The sequence below is a fragment of the Mixophyes fleayi genome, chromosome 4, assembly GCF_038048845.1.
Source record: "Mixophyes fleayi isolate aMixFle1 chromosome 4, aMixFle1.hap1, whole genome shotgun sequence".
NCBI lineage: Eukaryota > Metazoa > Chordata > Amphibia > Anura > Limnodynastidae > Mixophyes > Mixophyes fleayi.
Window position 1 is genome coordinate 227,787,477 of NC_134405.1, and position 14,015 is coordinate 227,801,491.

Below are 14,015 nucleotides of genomic sequence, written 5' to 3' on the forward strand. Positions count from 1 at the left end.
AGGTACAGGGCATTCAGATATAAAGAAAAATAATGACTAAACAATTAATAAATTTGACATAACAAGCAAACAGTTTAAAATAAAAAGGATTACATTCAGATTTGCACTTACATGAATTGCATTCTGGCCAAGGGGAATTTGGCTAAGAAGATGGATAGCTTATCAATGTAACTTGATTTCCCGAAAGTCTGACAGTTGTTCCCCTCAGAACACAGATTTTTAAGCAAACTCAAATGGGACGGCATTCACAGGGGCAGTGTGAATGCTAATGTGGGGGTGGAAATGTCCCCTGGGTGTTACCTCAGGTTTGGTCAAACTATTCCTAAGTTTTGACCTGTTGGTAATTCTTCACAGATATATCTCATAGAAATAATACCCCCCTCAATAAACCGGTCATAATCTCCCGCACGTTTAAATACCAAATATGATGAGATTACAACAATATCAAATCTCATCCTGGAATACATGTGACTATGGTTGTTCCCGGTGTAGTTGGTATCTATGTTTTAAGACCCTTGTGTGGTTTTTGCCCCTCAGTACGGAGTGGCATCCAGATTTCCCCAAAATATGAACTTTGACAACATTTTTCTTTGAAGGTCATATTTCTATATACCTGCATAAAGACCATGCAGATTTTTATACCAGAGTCTCCAAGATTTGCACCTAGGCACATGGCTCTCCAATTTACACCCAGGAGTTAGTTTGTGTTTACACTACCTATTGAAAGGAAGTCAATTAGCTAGGGAAATACATAATCAAATACAATGGATGTCTGTGATCTGCATATCTTAAGCTGGTCTCTGCACAAAGGGTTTGCCTAACTCAATTACCTCCTCCTGGGCTCAACTGGTCACACATTTATCTTGTTGAACATCAGGTTAATTTAGTTATTCATACAAAGATTTATTTGGGTCCTGACATTCAATATTCTATTTCAGGATATCAGATTTATGCTCTGATCCTGACATGCAGAATCTTGATATGCAGAAGATGACCCCCAGCTCACCACTGAGATGTACTACTAGCCAGCAGTTGAGCACGATGCAATAACATAGATAGCGATCAATGATCACAGCAATTATCAGAAATAGTAGAATTGATGCACAGAGATCAGCAAAGTCCAGTCATACACAGCCACGATGAAACACAGCTTGCCACGGATTGTGGAACCGGATAGCAATAGTCAGCAGCACAGGCCGAGTGCGTAACAGGTGTGGATCATAGCATTTACCTCTGACTGCGGAACAGGTATGCAGAGATAAATGAAGTCCAAACACACAGCAGCAATGAAGCACAGCTTACCACAAATTGTGGAACAGGATAGCAATAATCAGCAGTGCAGGCCAAGTAGGTAACAGGTGTTGACCATAGCGTTTAACACAGGCAGTGAAAAAAGTATGCAGAGATCGACAGAGTCCAAACACACAGCAGCGACGAACACACAGCATCGATAAAGCACAGCTTACCACGGATTGTGGAACAGGATAGCAGTCACAGAGCAGGCATAGAATCAGGTTAGGTATGACTTAAAGAACCAGCAATGAGGAGGTGAAAAAAGGGGCCTTATAAAGGGAGGCTGACCAATGACAGAACTGACTAACACACAGGTGAAGTAATCACAGGTGCAGACCGTGACTGATAGTCTGCACTAGGAAGAGGAGTTTAAAGTTATAGTCAGTGTTTAGACGCTCGGGTGGAGATACCCAGGCAGCGGAGTGTGACACTAATTCACATTGATCAGAGAATAAATCACACACAGCCTTTCTTCTATGGCTTTTATTTGCACAATTCACTTATTTCGCACTTTTTAAAAAAAAAAACAAGACATTAATAAAATTAAATATATTATTACATGATCACTATTTGAGTATTAATTGTATTTAATAAAAGTTATGTTTTATTATTAGTTTCTTGATCTCTTTAACCAAATGGTGGAAAATTTTGAGACTTTATGAGTGCATCAAAGCTAAATCAGCGTCTTTTTTCTTTCCTTTTCTTAGTAGTATAAAAATAAACAGAACTGCTTTTAAGGCTCATTTATATTAAGTGCAAGAAATGAGGGCTAGAGTTCAATTTATGTTTTGGGAAGTCCTTCTACTATTTTTTGCACAGATACAAATTTTGTAGGAAGCACACAGATGTGTATGCCAAGATGAAGTGCAAATGTTTAGAAGGTATTTGGTGGTTTGCAGTGTTCCTTGGTGGGCCTTCACTATTGCCGTCCCCAATGGCTATTCATGCCCCAGTCCGACATTGTACGTTATTCATAATAAAATATGATTGCATTTAGTTAACAAATATAAAACCAGATAATATACCATAGCCTTTGCCAAACTCAATGGTAAAAAATGCATAAAATGTCATAACTTAAGAGCTGGTGGCAGTCTTTGGTCTCCCTTCTCGCATGACATTATTTATCCTTTGTATGATTTTAACTTGTTTCTATTCAAGCAGCTCTTAGCAGTGTTAAACAGGTATTCAATGTAATCTGTACTAAAGCAGACTATTGGGCAGCAGGTTTTTTTCACGATAATTAGTATTTTTCACCATGTTGGTAGGCATAATAAAATAATAATATTAGGTCTTTGTAGTGTACACATATAGACGTGCGTAGAGGGTCAGCTGCTGCTTCAGGTAGGCGAGTAGTTAATCCCACCCGTGGTGTCAAACCTATAAATGACTGGAAACTCCAGGTATTTACTAGCAGCTACATATTTACTCAACATATTACACTTTGTCTTCTCTGTTTGCAGTTACAACAAGAGATCCAATGTGACTGTTATGGAACAAACATAACTTCTCAGTATTGTTTTGAGAAAATAATCTGCTATACAGTTGTACTATCGATTCTCACAGCAAGGATGTTATTTAGAAAACATTCACATAATTTACAAAACAACCTTCACTTGTACCTATCATTAACAAATTTTGCTACAAAACCAAAATGGTTGTTTTCCACATCAATCAAATGAATCTAAATGTATCTAGAAGACTAAACACAGCAAACAACCATTCTTACAGCATTCACATTTTTCTACAAACATTTTAACCTTCCAGTCTTGTGACAGAGCAATTTACTGGTCATGCTAGTTCCCCAGGCATGGTGTAAACATTACATACTGATCACTAGAGGGAACATTGTCATCATGTTGGGAGCTACCTTCCATTTTTCAAGCTCTGGAAAGTAATCTCTGCGTTTGAATTCCACTTCTTTCAATGTGGAAATAAAATAAAGGGATCTTATGCTGCTCTGGATATTCATTAACAAATAAAAAAAACTCTTTAATATCTGGAAAATACATGTTTGTCAGAGTCAAGGACTGAACTACATGAGGTACAGGGGGTGTGGCTACTATAGGGCCCAGAGGTAAGGGGAGCCAGCAATGCTTGGTCACTTCCCACCGGGGCCACTACTTTCCTTGTAGTCCCAGATCTACTCTCAAAATAGCAGAGGAGTGACCTCTTCTGCATGTATGGAAGAGTAGAGGAGGGAGTAGGGTAGTTAGAGCAGCATCGCAAGGCTACCCAAACTTTGCAATGGGGCACTGTTTTGCGATGGAGCGCTGTTTTGCAATGGGGCACTGGTTTGCGATGGGGCACTGTTTTGCAATGCACAGTTTTGTCCCTGTTCACAGTCAACTGCAATTGATTTAGTAAGATTACCATCAGAGATGCTGGGAATTTTACCTATATCTTTTTTGATTCTGAGCAAGCAGGGTCACCCAGCATTTTATTTTTCGGTAAGTTTATTTATCTTGCTTATCAGACAATCAGATATTAGCTTTGATCAGTCTATTATTATTATCCTTTATTTTTACAATGACAAAATTATATAGTGGCGGAGGTCCTGCAATTCTGGTCCACCTCCCACTCTGCTCTTTTGAGTAGCTCATAGGCTCATTGAGGGTGGTTTCACCACTGAATGTACCAATAAATTAAACTAATGAAGCCAAATGTTCTTGAAAATATGTGGTCTGTCCATTTATTACGTGCTACAACACTTTGTGATATTTAGGCTGTATTAATACGTTTTTTACTGAGCCCAATCTGTCAGTACTTGTACCACCACAATCCTTCTTCTGTCATCGTCTGAGGAAAATAAATTAAAAATGCTTTCTGTTTTGGGCTTGCAGTTCCACTGTGCATGTGTGAACCAACTAGTTAGGTTGCACATGGCCAGATCTTATGAGACTGGTAAGATAACTCTTACAGCTCCCGGCCAATATCACCAAGGCAGCTGAGTGTCACTCAGCTGCCTTGAAGATATTCTATTGCTGATACGTGGTTTTTCATATGGCCAGATCTTAATAAATAGACCTGCTATTCTTGTTTCTCAGTGCAAGATCAGAATTTCTGGTCAGCATGTTTAATGACATTTCACAGAAGTCTACACCTGAAAGAGAAACTTATTTGTAAAAAGACTTTAAAAATGTTTGTTTCAATTGAACAAACATGGTCCTCTAATTATCTGACGCAATTACATACATGTATGCGGCTCTGGAAGTTTGTCATTTCTGAAAAATACAAAGGAGCACACTAGTTGTAGTGGCCATTTCATCACTTGTAATCAATCTTCTTTATTAGTTGGTTCTCTGGTGATACCTTGCCAATAGCTAGGAAAGCCATACTTCCATTTCTTATACCTTCTGCCCCACACCACATTTAATTTAAACTAATGTTTTTTGTAATTATTGTTAATGAAAAAGTGCAAGAGAGGCACAACATCTGCATTGTGGCAGCTATTTACTGACCTCACACACCACTTTCTTATATTAGAGATAACCTCATGTTTGATGAGCACATCACACTACCAATAACAAACCATGACTCGCCTTAAATTTATTCAGTATCTCATCCTGTACAACAAGTGTGATTACATCAGGGGTGAGAAACTGCACTGCCTTAGGAAGATGGATGATTGTAAAGTACAGCTTACGTTGCTTTTCCTTCTGACATAGTTTTATATTGCTTTAAATTGATACATTTTACAGTGTCTAAGCAATGTGCCGTACTACACGTATAATGAAGTAAATATTATCTTACTTTATAATTACAATAGTTAGCAAGAAAAATATTTATAATTATATGAGGCATATCATGGCACAGCAGTGCAGTTAATTACTGATAAAAGATATGAAACATTCTGAACACTTAGTTAAATACTTATAGGGACGAACTGTTCTGCCGGTATATGTGAAGAAAATTATGTATTACTGAAAGCAACCAATAATATTTTACCTGTCATTTATATTACAGTTTATAAAATTAAACCAAAAGTCTGATTGGTTACATATAGAACAGATTTTATAAATATCTTCCATTTGTTGATGAGTGATTCATTATATAAAAATTATTGCTAATTATTTACATAGTGATTTCATGCTAGAGCCAATGTTCCATTGATATTCATAGCTAATATTTTATTCTCTCTTGGAATAACAAATACTATGTCAGCTCCTACTCCTATTAATACATTTAAATATTCTGAGATATAACATTCTCATTGATTTAGTTTATGTCTACATATTTTACTAAATATTTCTATAAAAAGAAAATTACTTATAAATAGTTTATGTCATAAACCTTTCTTGAACATTAATTAATTATAAATAGTTATTAATGACCACATATGCAGTATATATATCAGCAACTACATACAGTCTCCAACAATCCAAACACCAACCATGGCACACCAAACAGACACACTACCTGCAAAATTGCTCCAGAGCGCCTCTGGAGGAAATCTCGTTTCTATCCTGATTTCCTCTACTATAAATTCACCATTTCATTTTACAGCACTGCCCTTTCAATTGCCAAACAACATTCTTCAAATCTCTAATATCCACCTAGTCTTCTGATCCACGCCCATTTGCTACCTTCAACTAACTTCTCTGCCCACCTGCACCTCCTCCCCCTTCCTCCCTCACAGGCAAACCTCCCCCTTCCTCCCTCACAGCCCATGATTTTGCCACCTATTGCAAAGACAAAATCGACACCATTCGACAAGATATTTCCTCATGCCAAATTACTTTCACTCCACCCACTCAACCCACCTTTACATACATTCCCCAGTCCACCCTTAATTCATTCTCTCCAGTAACTGAAGACAGAGTCTCTGCACTCCTCTCATCATCTCCCCCTCCTCCACTGCATGCCCACCTCTAACTCACCTCTTCAACTTGTCTCTCTCCACTGGCACATTTCCATCCTCTATGAAACATGTGCTCCTTTCACCAATTCTAAAGAAACCATCTCTCGATCCAGCTTCTTTCTCCAACTATTGCCCTATTTCCTCCTCCCCTTTGCCTCCAAACTACTTGAGCGATTAGTGTAAGTTTGCTAAGGCCACACAATTTGTTCCATATTCCACCATAAAGACTCATGTTCTAATGTTATGCAACATAGTTTGCATCAGGCCCTTCCTCTCCCAGGATGCCACCAAATTTCTATCTCTCATCCACTCACTGATCATCTCTCTTCTGGACTACTGTAACCTTCTCTTTATTGACCTCCCCAGCACCCATCTCACTCCTCTTCGATCTATACTCAATGCTGCTTCTAGACGTGTCTTCCTTTCTCACTGCTGTGTCTCCCCCTCTACCAAGCCTTACATTGGTTCTCCTTCCCCTACAGAATCTTTTATTAAGGTCATTTTATCGCTTACCAATATGACACTGTCCAATGCGATTATTGTGGTTCTAAAAAACACAACAATATTTAATTGCAAAATATAGCAGGATTTACAGCAAGCCAGTATTCAGCATTAAAGATGTTACAATAAAGCAGAAAAGTATAAACACCGAATACATTACATTTTTGCTAGCTTCACCTGGGCCCAAGGTATACAATCATGGTCGTATGTAGTTAGGATCTGAGAGGGAGAACAATGTGCCAGCGCGCTTACATGCAGCTTCAGTAAAAAAAAAAAAACTACTGGTGATGTCACTATGTAAACAAGCATCATGTCTAGGAGTCTTCATCGGCTCAGGGTTAATGATGTTCCACTTGTCTGCTGATCATAGGCTAATTCAAAGAATTTCTCTGGGACGGTGTGATCACCTTCCCCCAACAGATGAAAACATGCGCTTCTCAAGGAAACTGACCCAAACCAGTTTTCGTACAATGTAATTTTGAACATTTCATCTTTTATCTTCCATAACTATTGATCGCAGGAAGCAATCGCAAAGCTGAAAATAGCGTATTAGAGATGGTAATGTGCAGATCAAAATGACACACATGATGCATTTCCTATATCCTGAGCCTTAGATACTTTTAATATATTAACATTTATGTATAAACAATCTAATACGTTTTACTAATAAATAAATGTGGATTTGAACCTTAAGAAATGTGCATTACTTACAAGTGTACGTGCGAATGTAAATGTGTGTGTTATGAATACGTGTGATTGCATCATAACACGTGACGTACCAATAGCAATCGCACGGTAAAACAATATTAATTAATTTGGTTTACTTCATCCAATTATTTGACTTCCACACCTTTTCAAGCTTCTCACCCACACATACAAGGCCATCACCATCTTCATTGCTTCCTACATCCCATCCTCTGCAATTGGCCAATGGCCGTCACCTCTTCTCCCCTCTGATAACCACATCTTACTCACGCATACAAGACTTCTCCGCTCAGCCCCCTCCATTGGAACGATCTCCCTCGTTTTATCAGACAATCTCCTAGGCTCTGCAGTGTCAAATGGGCATTAAAAGACTACCTATTCTTAAAAGCCATCAGTCATCAGTCATCTGCTTAACTGCTTCACCAAGTCAGTTACCTCATCCTTTCATCCTCATTCTATCCTTCTGGTTCCTCTCGTCCCCACCTCCATTTCACCCCTTGTGTCATCTGTATGTCCGCCCTTCCCTTTAGGTTGTAAGCTCCTTTGAGCATGGCCCTCTTACCTCCTGGTTCCACCACTTTTAACTTTGCTCTCCAGCTACTCTGCCCACCTCCTTCTTGAGTCTTCAGTCCACTGTCTACAATCCTGCATTTCTTTGTATCTTTTCAGTGGCTCTTAACCTGTTAGCTGTGTCCACACTCTTGGGCACAGGTCTCCAGCTTGTGCTGAATATATCTTGTTCACCCTCACCCTTTGCTGCCTTTATTATTATTTGTTCTTAGAGTTACCAGAGTTATAGTGTTACTTGTTTAATGTACCGTACTGTTCTACCTTGTACTGTTCTATTGTTTGTACCATGTACGGCGCTACGGACATCTTGTTGTGCCTTATAAATAAAAATTAATAATAATAAATAATGGATGCACTAAAGTTAAACAATTGTTGGATAACCACGTAGAATAAGTGGATTTAAAAATAATCAAAAAACATATGATATTTGATTAAAAGAGTAGCCCTGATGTCCAAGTGCTAGGACAGCAAGGAGTTACATGTAACTTGAATGAGTGTTAACAAGCAGTAATTTGAAACATGGATGACCAAATGGAATAGTAGATGGTGCTTTGTGGTGATATTTCCAGTTGGCAAATGCATACTGTTTGGAAAACCATACTGATCAGATTAGATGTTCATATAAACCCTGATTTTGCTCAATGACAATGCAAGTACACAACCTACATTGCTCAATGTAGGCGTGTACTTGCATAGAGCCGCCCCTGGAACAGCAGTGGCAAAATAGCAGTTATTGATGCACTTGCTTTTTGCAGACGACTCCAACTGTCAGTCTTTACAACCAGGATCCAGGATCTGACTTTTATTAGCTAGAATGTTCACCAGGAGATAGTCTTTCCTTTACAACAAAGTGCAATGCACAAAAACTGTCATATGATTGATTCTTTTTCTCTTCAGATTCCAACTTAGTATTAAATGACATCTGAACACTAGCAGATAAAAATAAACCTGGTTACGACGTTCTTGTAAAAGTATCAGAGCACTAAGTATGTCAGATGGTTGTATTCTATTGCAAGAAGAATCCAAACTGGTCTGTCCTTTCACCTCTGTTGATTAATGCTTTTGTGCTGTTCATTGGTTTATAAATAGCGTCCTGCAACAGTTCCAGGCCTCAGAATAATGGACACGTTTCATAATACATGTTAAGCCTTGTGAGTAGTCAACATAATCCATCTTATTTGAAATCAGAACAAAGTTTTCATTTATTTGCTCTGTTGCCTAATATTGTCTGATATAAAATGTCTGAGAAACTTTTTCTAAAAGGATAAAGCTTGAAATGAGGGAAAAACTGTTTTTTTTCTAATAAACTGAATCTCTTCCACAATATTTCTGTTTACAGGCCTTATTATATGAAGATTCATTTATTTCATATATTTCGTACTTGAAATTTTGGAGCCTACTGGACATTCCAGGAGCGTAGGCAAGTGTGATATGTCTATGTCTGATTGTTAATCTATATACCCTCTAAGCCTTTGCAGGAATTTTTCTAGAGGATGGGGGGACTATGTGCAGAGATAAATGAAAACTCAAAAAATCTATTCTAGAAAATTTTGGAATCAAAACAATTTTTGTTAAGTGCTTTTTTTTATACCTTTTACTTGCTACTAACTTTCATTCACCAGTTGCAATCGGAGAGTCACAATTTGCCTTATTCAGTTTTCATTACAGATATTTTAGGCTAACCAAAAGTATATAAGGAGTTAACTTCTGATGAACATAGGACACACACCTCAAATCACCTTATTTTGCACTAGTGCATCTATCTGAACAGATGCCTTCCTAAGTTTCCTTGCAGGCAGTAAAGATGCACACTGTGTAAATGTCATCTCAAAGTCCAACCACTTTAAAACCATTCCTTTCACTGAATAAAAAATTTAGTTTCTCTCCTAAAATAATGCTTGATTTAGCTTTGATAAAACTTCAATTAATTTTGAAAAGACACCCTCTGCACCTTTTTATGGCCTTTTAATAATCCCACTCTGCAAAACAAAATCAAATTTTTTTCATGGGTCCACATGCAAAGTACGCTATCTATATGCACTTAAGAATGAAATGCCCTCACACCTCCTATCAGCCTATTGCGCCTCTAGAAACACCGACTTCTTGCTCGGCAAATCCATGCAGTTTGGCGGAACTAGTTACACTGGCACAAAACATAATGTAATCCAAGAAGATTTTGCAGTGTATATTGGCAGTTAGTAAACTGTATCTGAAGAGTTCTACTGGAAGATGAAGGAATTGTGATGCCACAAAAATATGTATTTGCATTGTAATATCTTATGAAAACTAGCTTCTACTAGTCACAGAATATTTCTTTCTTTTTATTATTATTATTATTATTATTATTATTATTATTATTATTATTATCTTTGACTTATAAGGCGCCACAAAGGGTCCGCAGCGCTGTACATTACATATACAGAAAACAGAACCAAGACACAACATGATACAAAAATGTATACAAACACAGGTGACAGGGTAAAGCAAATCAGATTATATCTGGGAAAGATACAGTGGCCTAGTGGTTAGCACTTCTGCCTCACAGCACTGGGGTCATGAGTTCGATTCCCGACCATGGCCTTATCTGTGTGGAGTTTGTATGTTCTCCCTGTGTTTGCGTGGGTTACCTCCGGGTGCTCCGGTTTCCTCCCACACTCCAAAAAAAACCATACTGGTAGGTTAATTGGCTGCAATCAAAAATTGACCCTTGTCTCTCCCTCTCTGTCTGTCTGTGTGTGTGTGAGTGTGTGTCTATAGTAGGGAATTTAGACTGTAAGCTCCATTGGGGCAGGGACTGATGTGAATGCGTTCTCTGTACAGCGCTGCAGAATTAGTGGCACTATATAAATAAATGATGATGGTGATGATGATGATGATGAAGATAGTGAAAGGGATGGTAGAAATCAGCAAGAAGAAGGCCAAAGCTTAAGAAGACAGGGAAAACAGGGCACTCATGACCAGCACAGACCACTATGGAGCGTACAGTCACAATCAGTTCAGAAGATGGTTATGACAGATGAAGAGCACAGATCCGAAGGTAAATCATGTAAAATGTGTTTAGTGTGTAGACATGAAGCAGGCCAAGAGGTACAGAGGGTGAAGAAACAGTAGAAGGAGCACACAAGGAAAGAGGGCCCTGCTCATGAGAGCTTACATTCGAAAGTAATTTTATACCTATAATGTTATAGTATTTTTTTTTTACTTAGCACTTTATCCATTCTTGTGTGTGAGGGTGAGTTATTCTTTGTTGATCCATTTTTAAATACATATTGACATTTCCAAATTTGTTGGGGATAACTAAATGTGCTTTTCGGGCATATTGAATACATTTTGAGACAATATACTAGGCCTGGCCAACCTGTAGCTCTCCAAGTTTTGTGAACCTATGGGTCCCTGCAAAGCATGCTGGGGCTTATTTCACAACACCTGGAGAACCACAGGTTGGCCAGGCCTACACTTAAATTGGGCAGGAATGCATTTAATTTGCAAATTTCGATTATTCTGGACAGTGATCATGCTTCTATTGAGAATATGCCAGCAGATCATAAACATGTGTCCTCAAAGTGCTTTATGGCAACGCAGGTTGCAGAATTGGATGGCTCTTCATACTCTTTTTCAAAAAACGTATGCGTCCTTCTCATCAATATATATTTATTTTGGATTTTTGATAGGTTTTCTCTTTCTCTTTGGGGATGGTTAAATTACTATTTTTATGTTTATTTCACATTTACATATATTCCCTTTTCTCGCTGTATGAATGACTGAAGAGTTTGTGTAAGTGTTTCTTGCAATACTAAATCCTTGACTCATTTTCAGATGTGCATACAATATGCCTATTTTTCTTCTCTCTACTTAACAAGAGCGAGACATGGAGAAGCCTATTTAACATAAATAGACTATTTAACATGGACCGCCACTACATTCTTATCGCTACTGCCAACTCAGGAGAAAACACTGAAAGACAGTGAATATTGAGTTCAAACTTTTATTAAATGTGTTTAATTTATTGCAAGATAGGATTAAAGGACTAAAGAATATTGCATGAAACAAAAAAAAATCCAAAATATTCACTATTAAAAGCACCTGGGGGTTATATTTACTAAACTGCGGGTTTGAAAAAGTGGAGATGTTGCAACCAATCAGATTCTAGTTATCATTTCTTTAGTACATTCTACAAAATCTGATTGGTTGCTATAGGCAACATCATCACTTTTTTAAACCCACAGTTTAGTAAATATACCCCCTGGTCTATATCAGGAGCCAACTTTAAAGTGTAGAGAAATTAAACTCACCTCAAGCTGCAGAGTTTTACTTAATCAGCCGCAAAGCTTGGTAACTTAAAAATTAGGGACAACTCCTCATGTGCACCACCTCTACAGAAAAGTTCTGAACTGTATAATGAGAAATAAATGTCAAGCTTGATATTTAATGTGCAGTAATTTGCATATACATGGGGTCTTATGGTTACTTTGACAAATCTGTATTTCTGCAGATACAGACAAGAATACAGTTTGCTACTGACAGATCAAAGGGGCGCGACATAATTCCCACCCCCAAGAAAAAAGCTAGGTCTGCCACTGCTGGTTGGTAATGCTATACTGCCTGGTGACATTGCTAATCATGTCATGCTGGATACTAGCAATGTGAAAAATTTTAAGGCAGACCATGAAAAAAGGTGCTTCTGATTGTCTGTTAGCCTCTAGGCACAGCCCTAATGTACTTCATGCTAAATCCAACTCTACCTACAGGTTCACTTAGGTTTAAATGTGAGTAAAGCCATTCGAAGGGTTAATGATATTATAGCTGCTGCAGCCTATACAATGTATAATGACCTAGGCTGGGTACACACTACAGGGTTGTCAACCAACTATCGGGCCAATCACACAATAAACGACTGTCTGACACGATATCACATTAGTGTGTACGTTCCAAAGATAAACAATTATCGTTCCAAAGTATATTGTATCGTTTAATTTGACTTTTAAACTGGACTAAAAATTATGGAATGATGTTGTGCCAATTCAGCAGTGTATATGCACTCATGACCAGCACAGACCACTATGGAGTGTACAGTCACAATCAGTTCAGATGATGGTTATGACAGATGAAGAGCACAGATCTGAAGGTAAATCATGTAAAATGTGTTTAGTGTGTAGACATGAATCAGCATGCTGATCCGGACTTCTTTTTAATCAGATGTTGGTAAAATCGTTAAGTATATCGCTAAAGGAGAAATTTTGTATAGTGTGTACCCAGTCTTATACACACTGTATAGCAGATTTTATTGTTTGGGGCAAGGAAGGGGCAGTTTCTCAATTAAATTAACCTTGTATCAAAAATACATATATATTTAAAAAAAATATTTGAATGTAGTATCAATGAATCTCAATCTACCATTGTCATTTTCCACCTTCTGTGTCATTTTCACTTTATTTCCTCCTCCAACACTCTATTTCCCTGTCTCACTTCTTCTCTATACAGGATATGTTTCTTTTCACGCTCCCTGCTTCAGTGCAAAGTATCCAATCCCCTCCCACCTGGCCAGAAACATGAGCTGCAGCCCAGCACTCAAAAGCCCATTAATCCCATTAATAGTAGAGTCTACTTTCCCAGCAGTGAATGGGGTTTCAGAGCACATGATTGGAAAGTCAGACAGCCTGAAGTTGCCCTTGCACATGCCTTCTACCCTAACAATAGAGCTGCCAGCTGTACTTAATAACAACATGTTCTATTGTGAAACACAGCAAGGGAAGGGAGCATCACCCTATCTGCCCTGTTATGTGGGTGGGAGAAATAAAGTAAGAATTGAGAAAATTAATATAATTTTAGTGTCCTACTGTATTCCTTGCCTCTCTAACAGCTCTAGGCCCTACACATTTGTGTTGGTTCTAGAGTGCAAATTTCAGAACTGAATGGAGATATTAAATTTAGTCTACAAGTGGTTGGAGAAATTTCCCTGATGTAGCAAACAATCTGGGAGTAAATCAGGAATAGTAGACTTTTTGAAAAGTAGGTTGGGGACATTAAAATCAATTGCGTGCAGTGATAAGCAGAAAACATAAAAGTTATTTTGCAGTGGGGTGTAAGT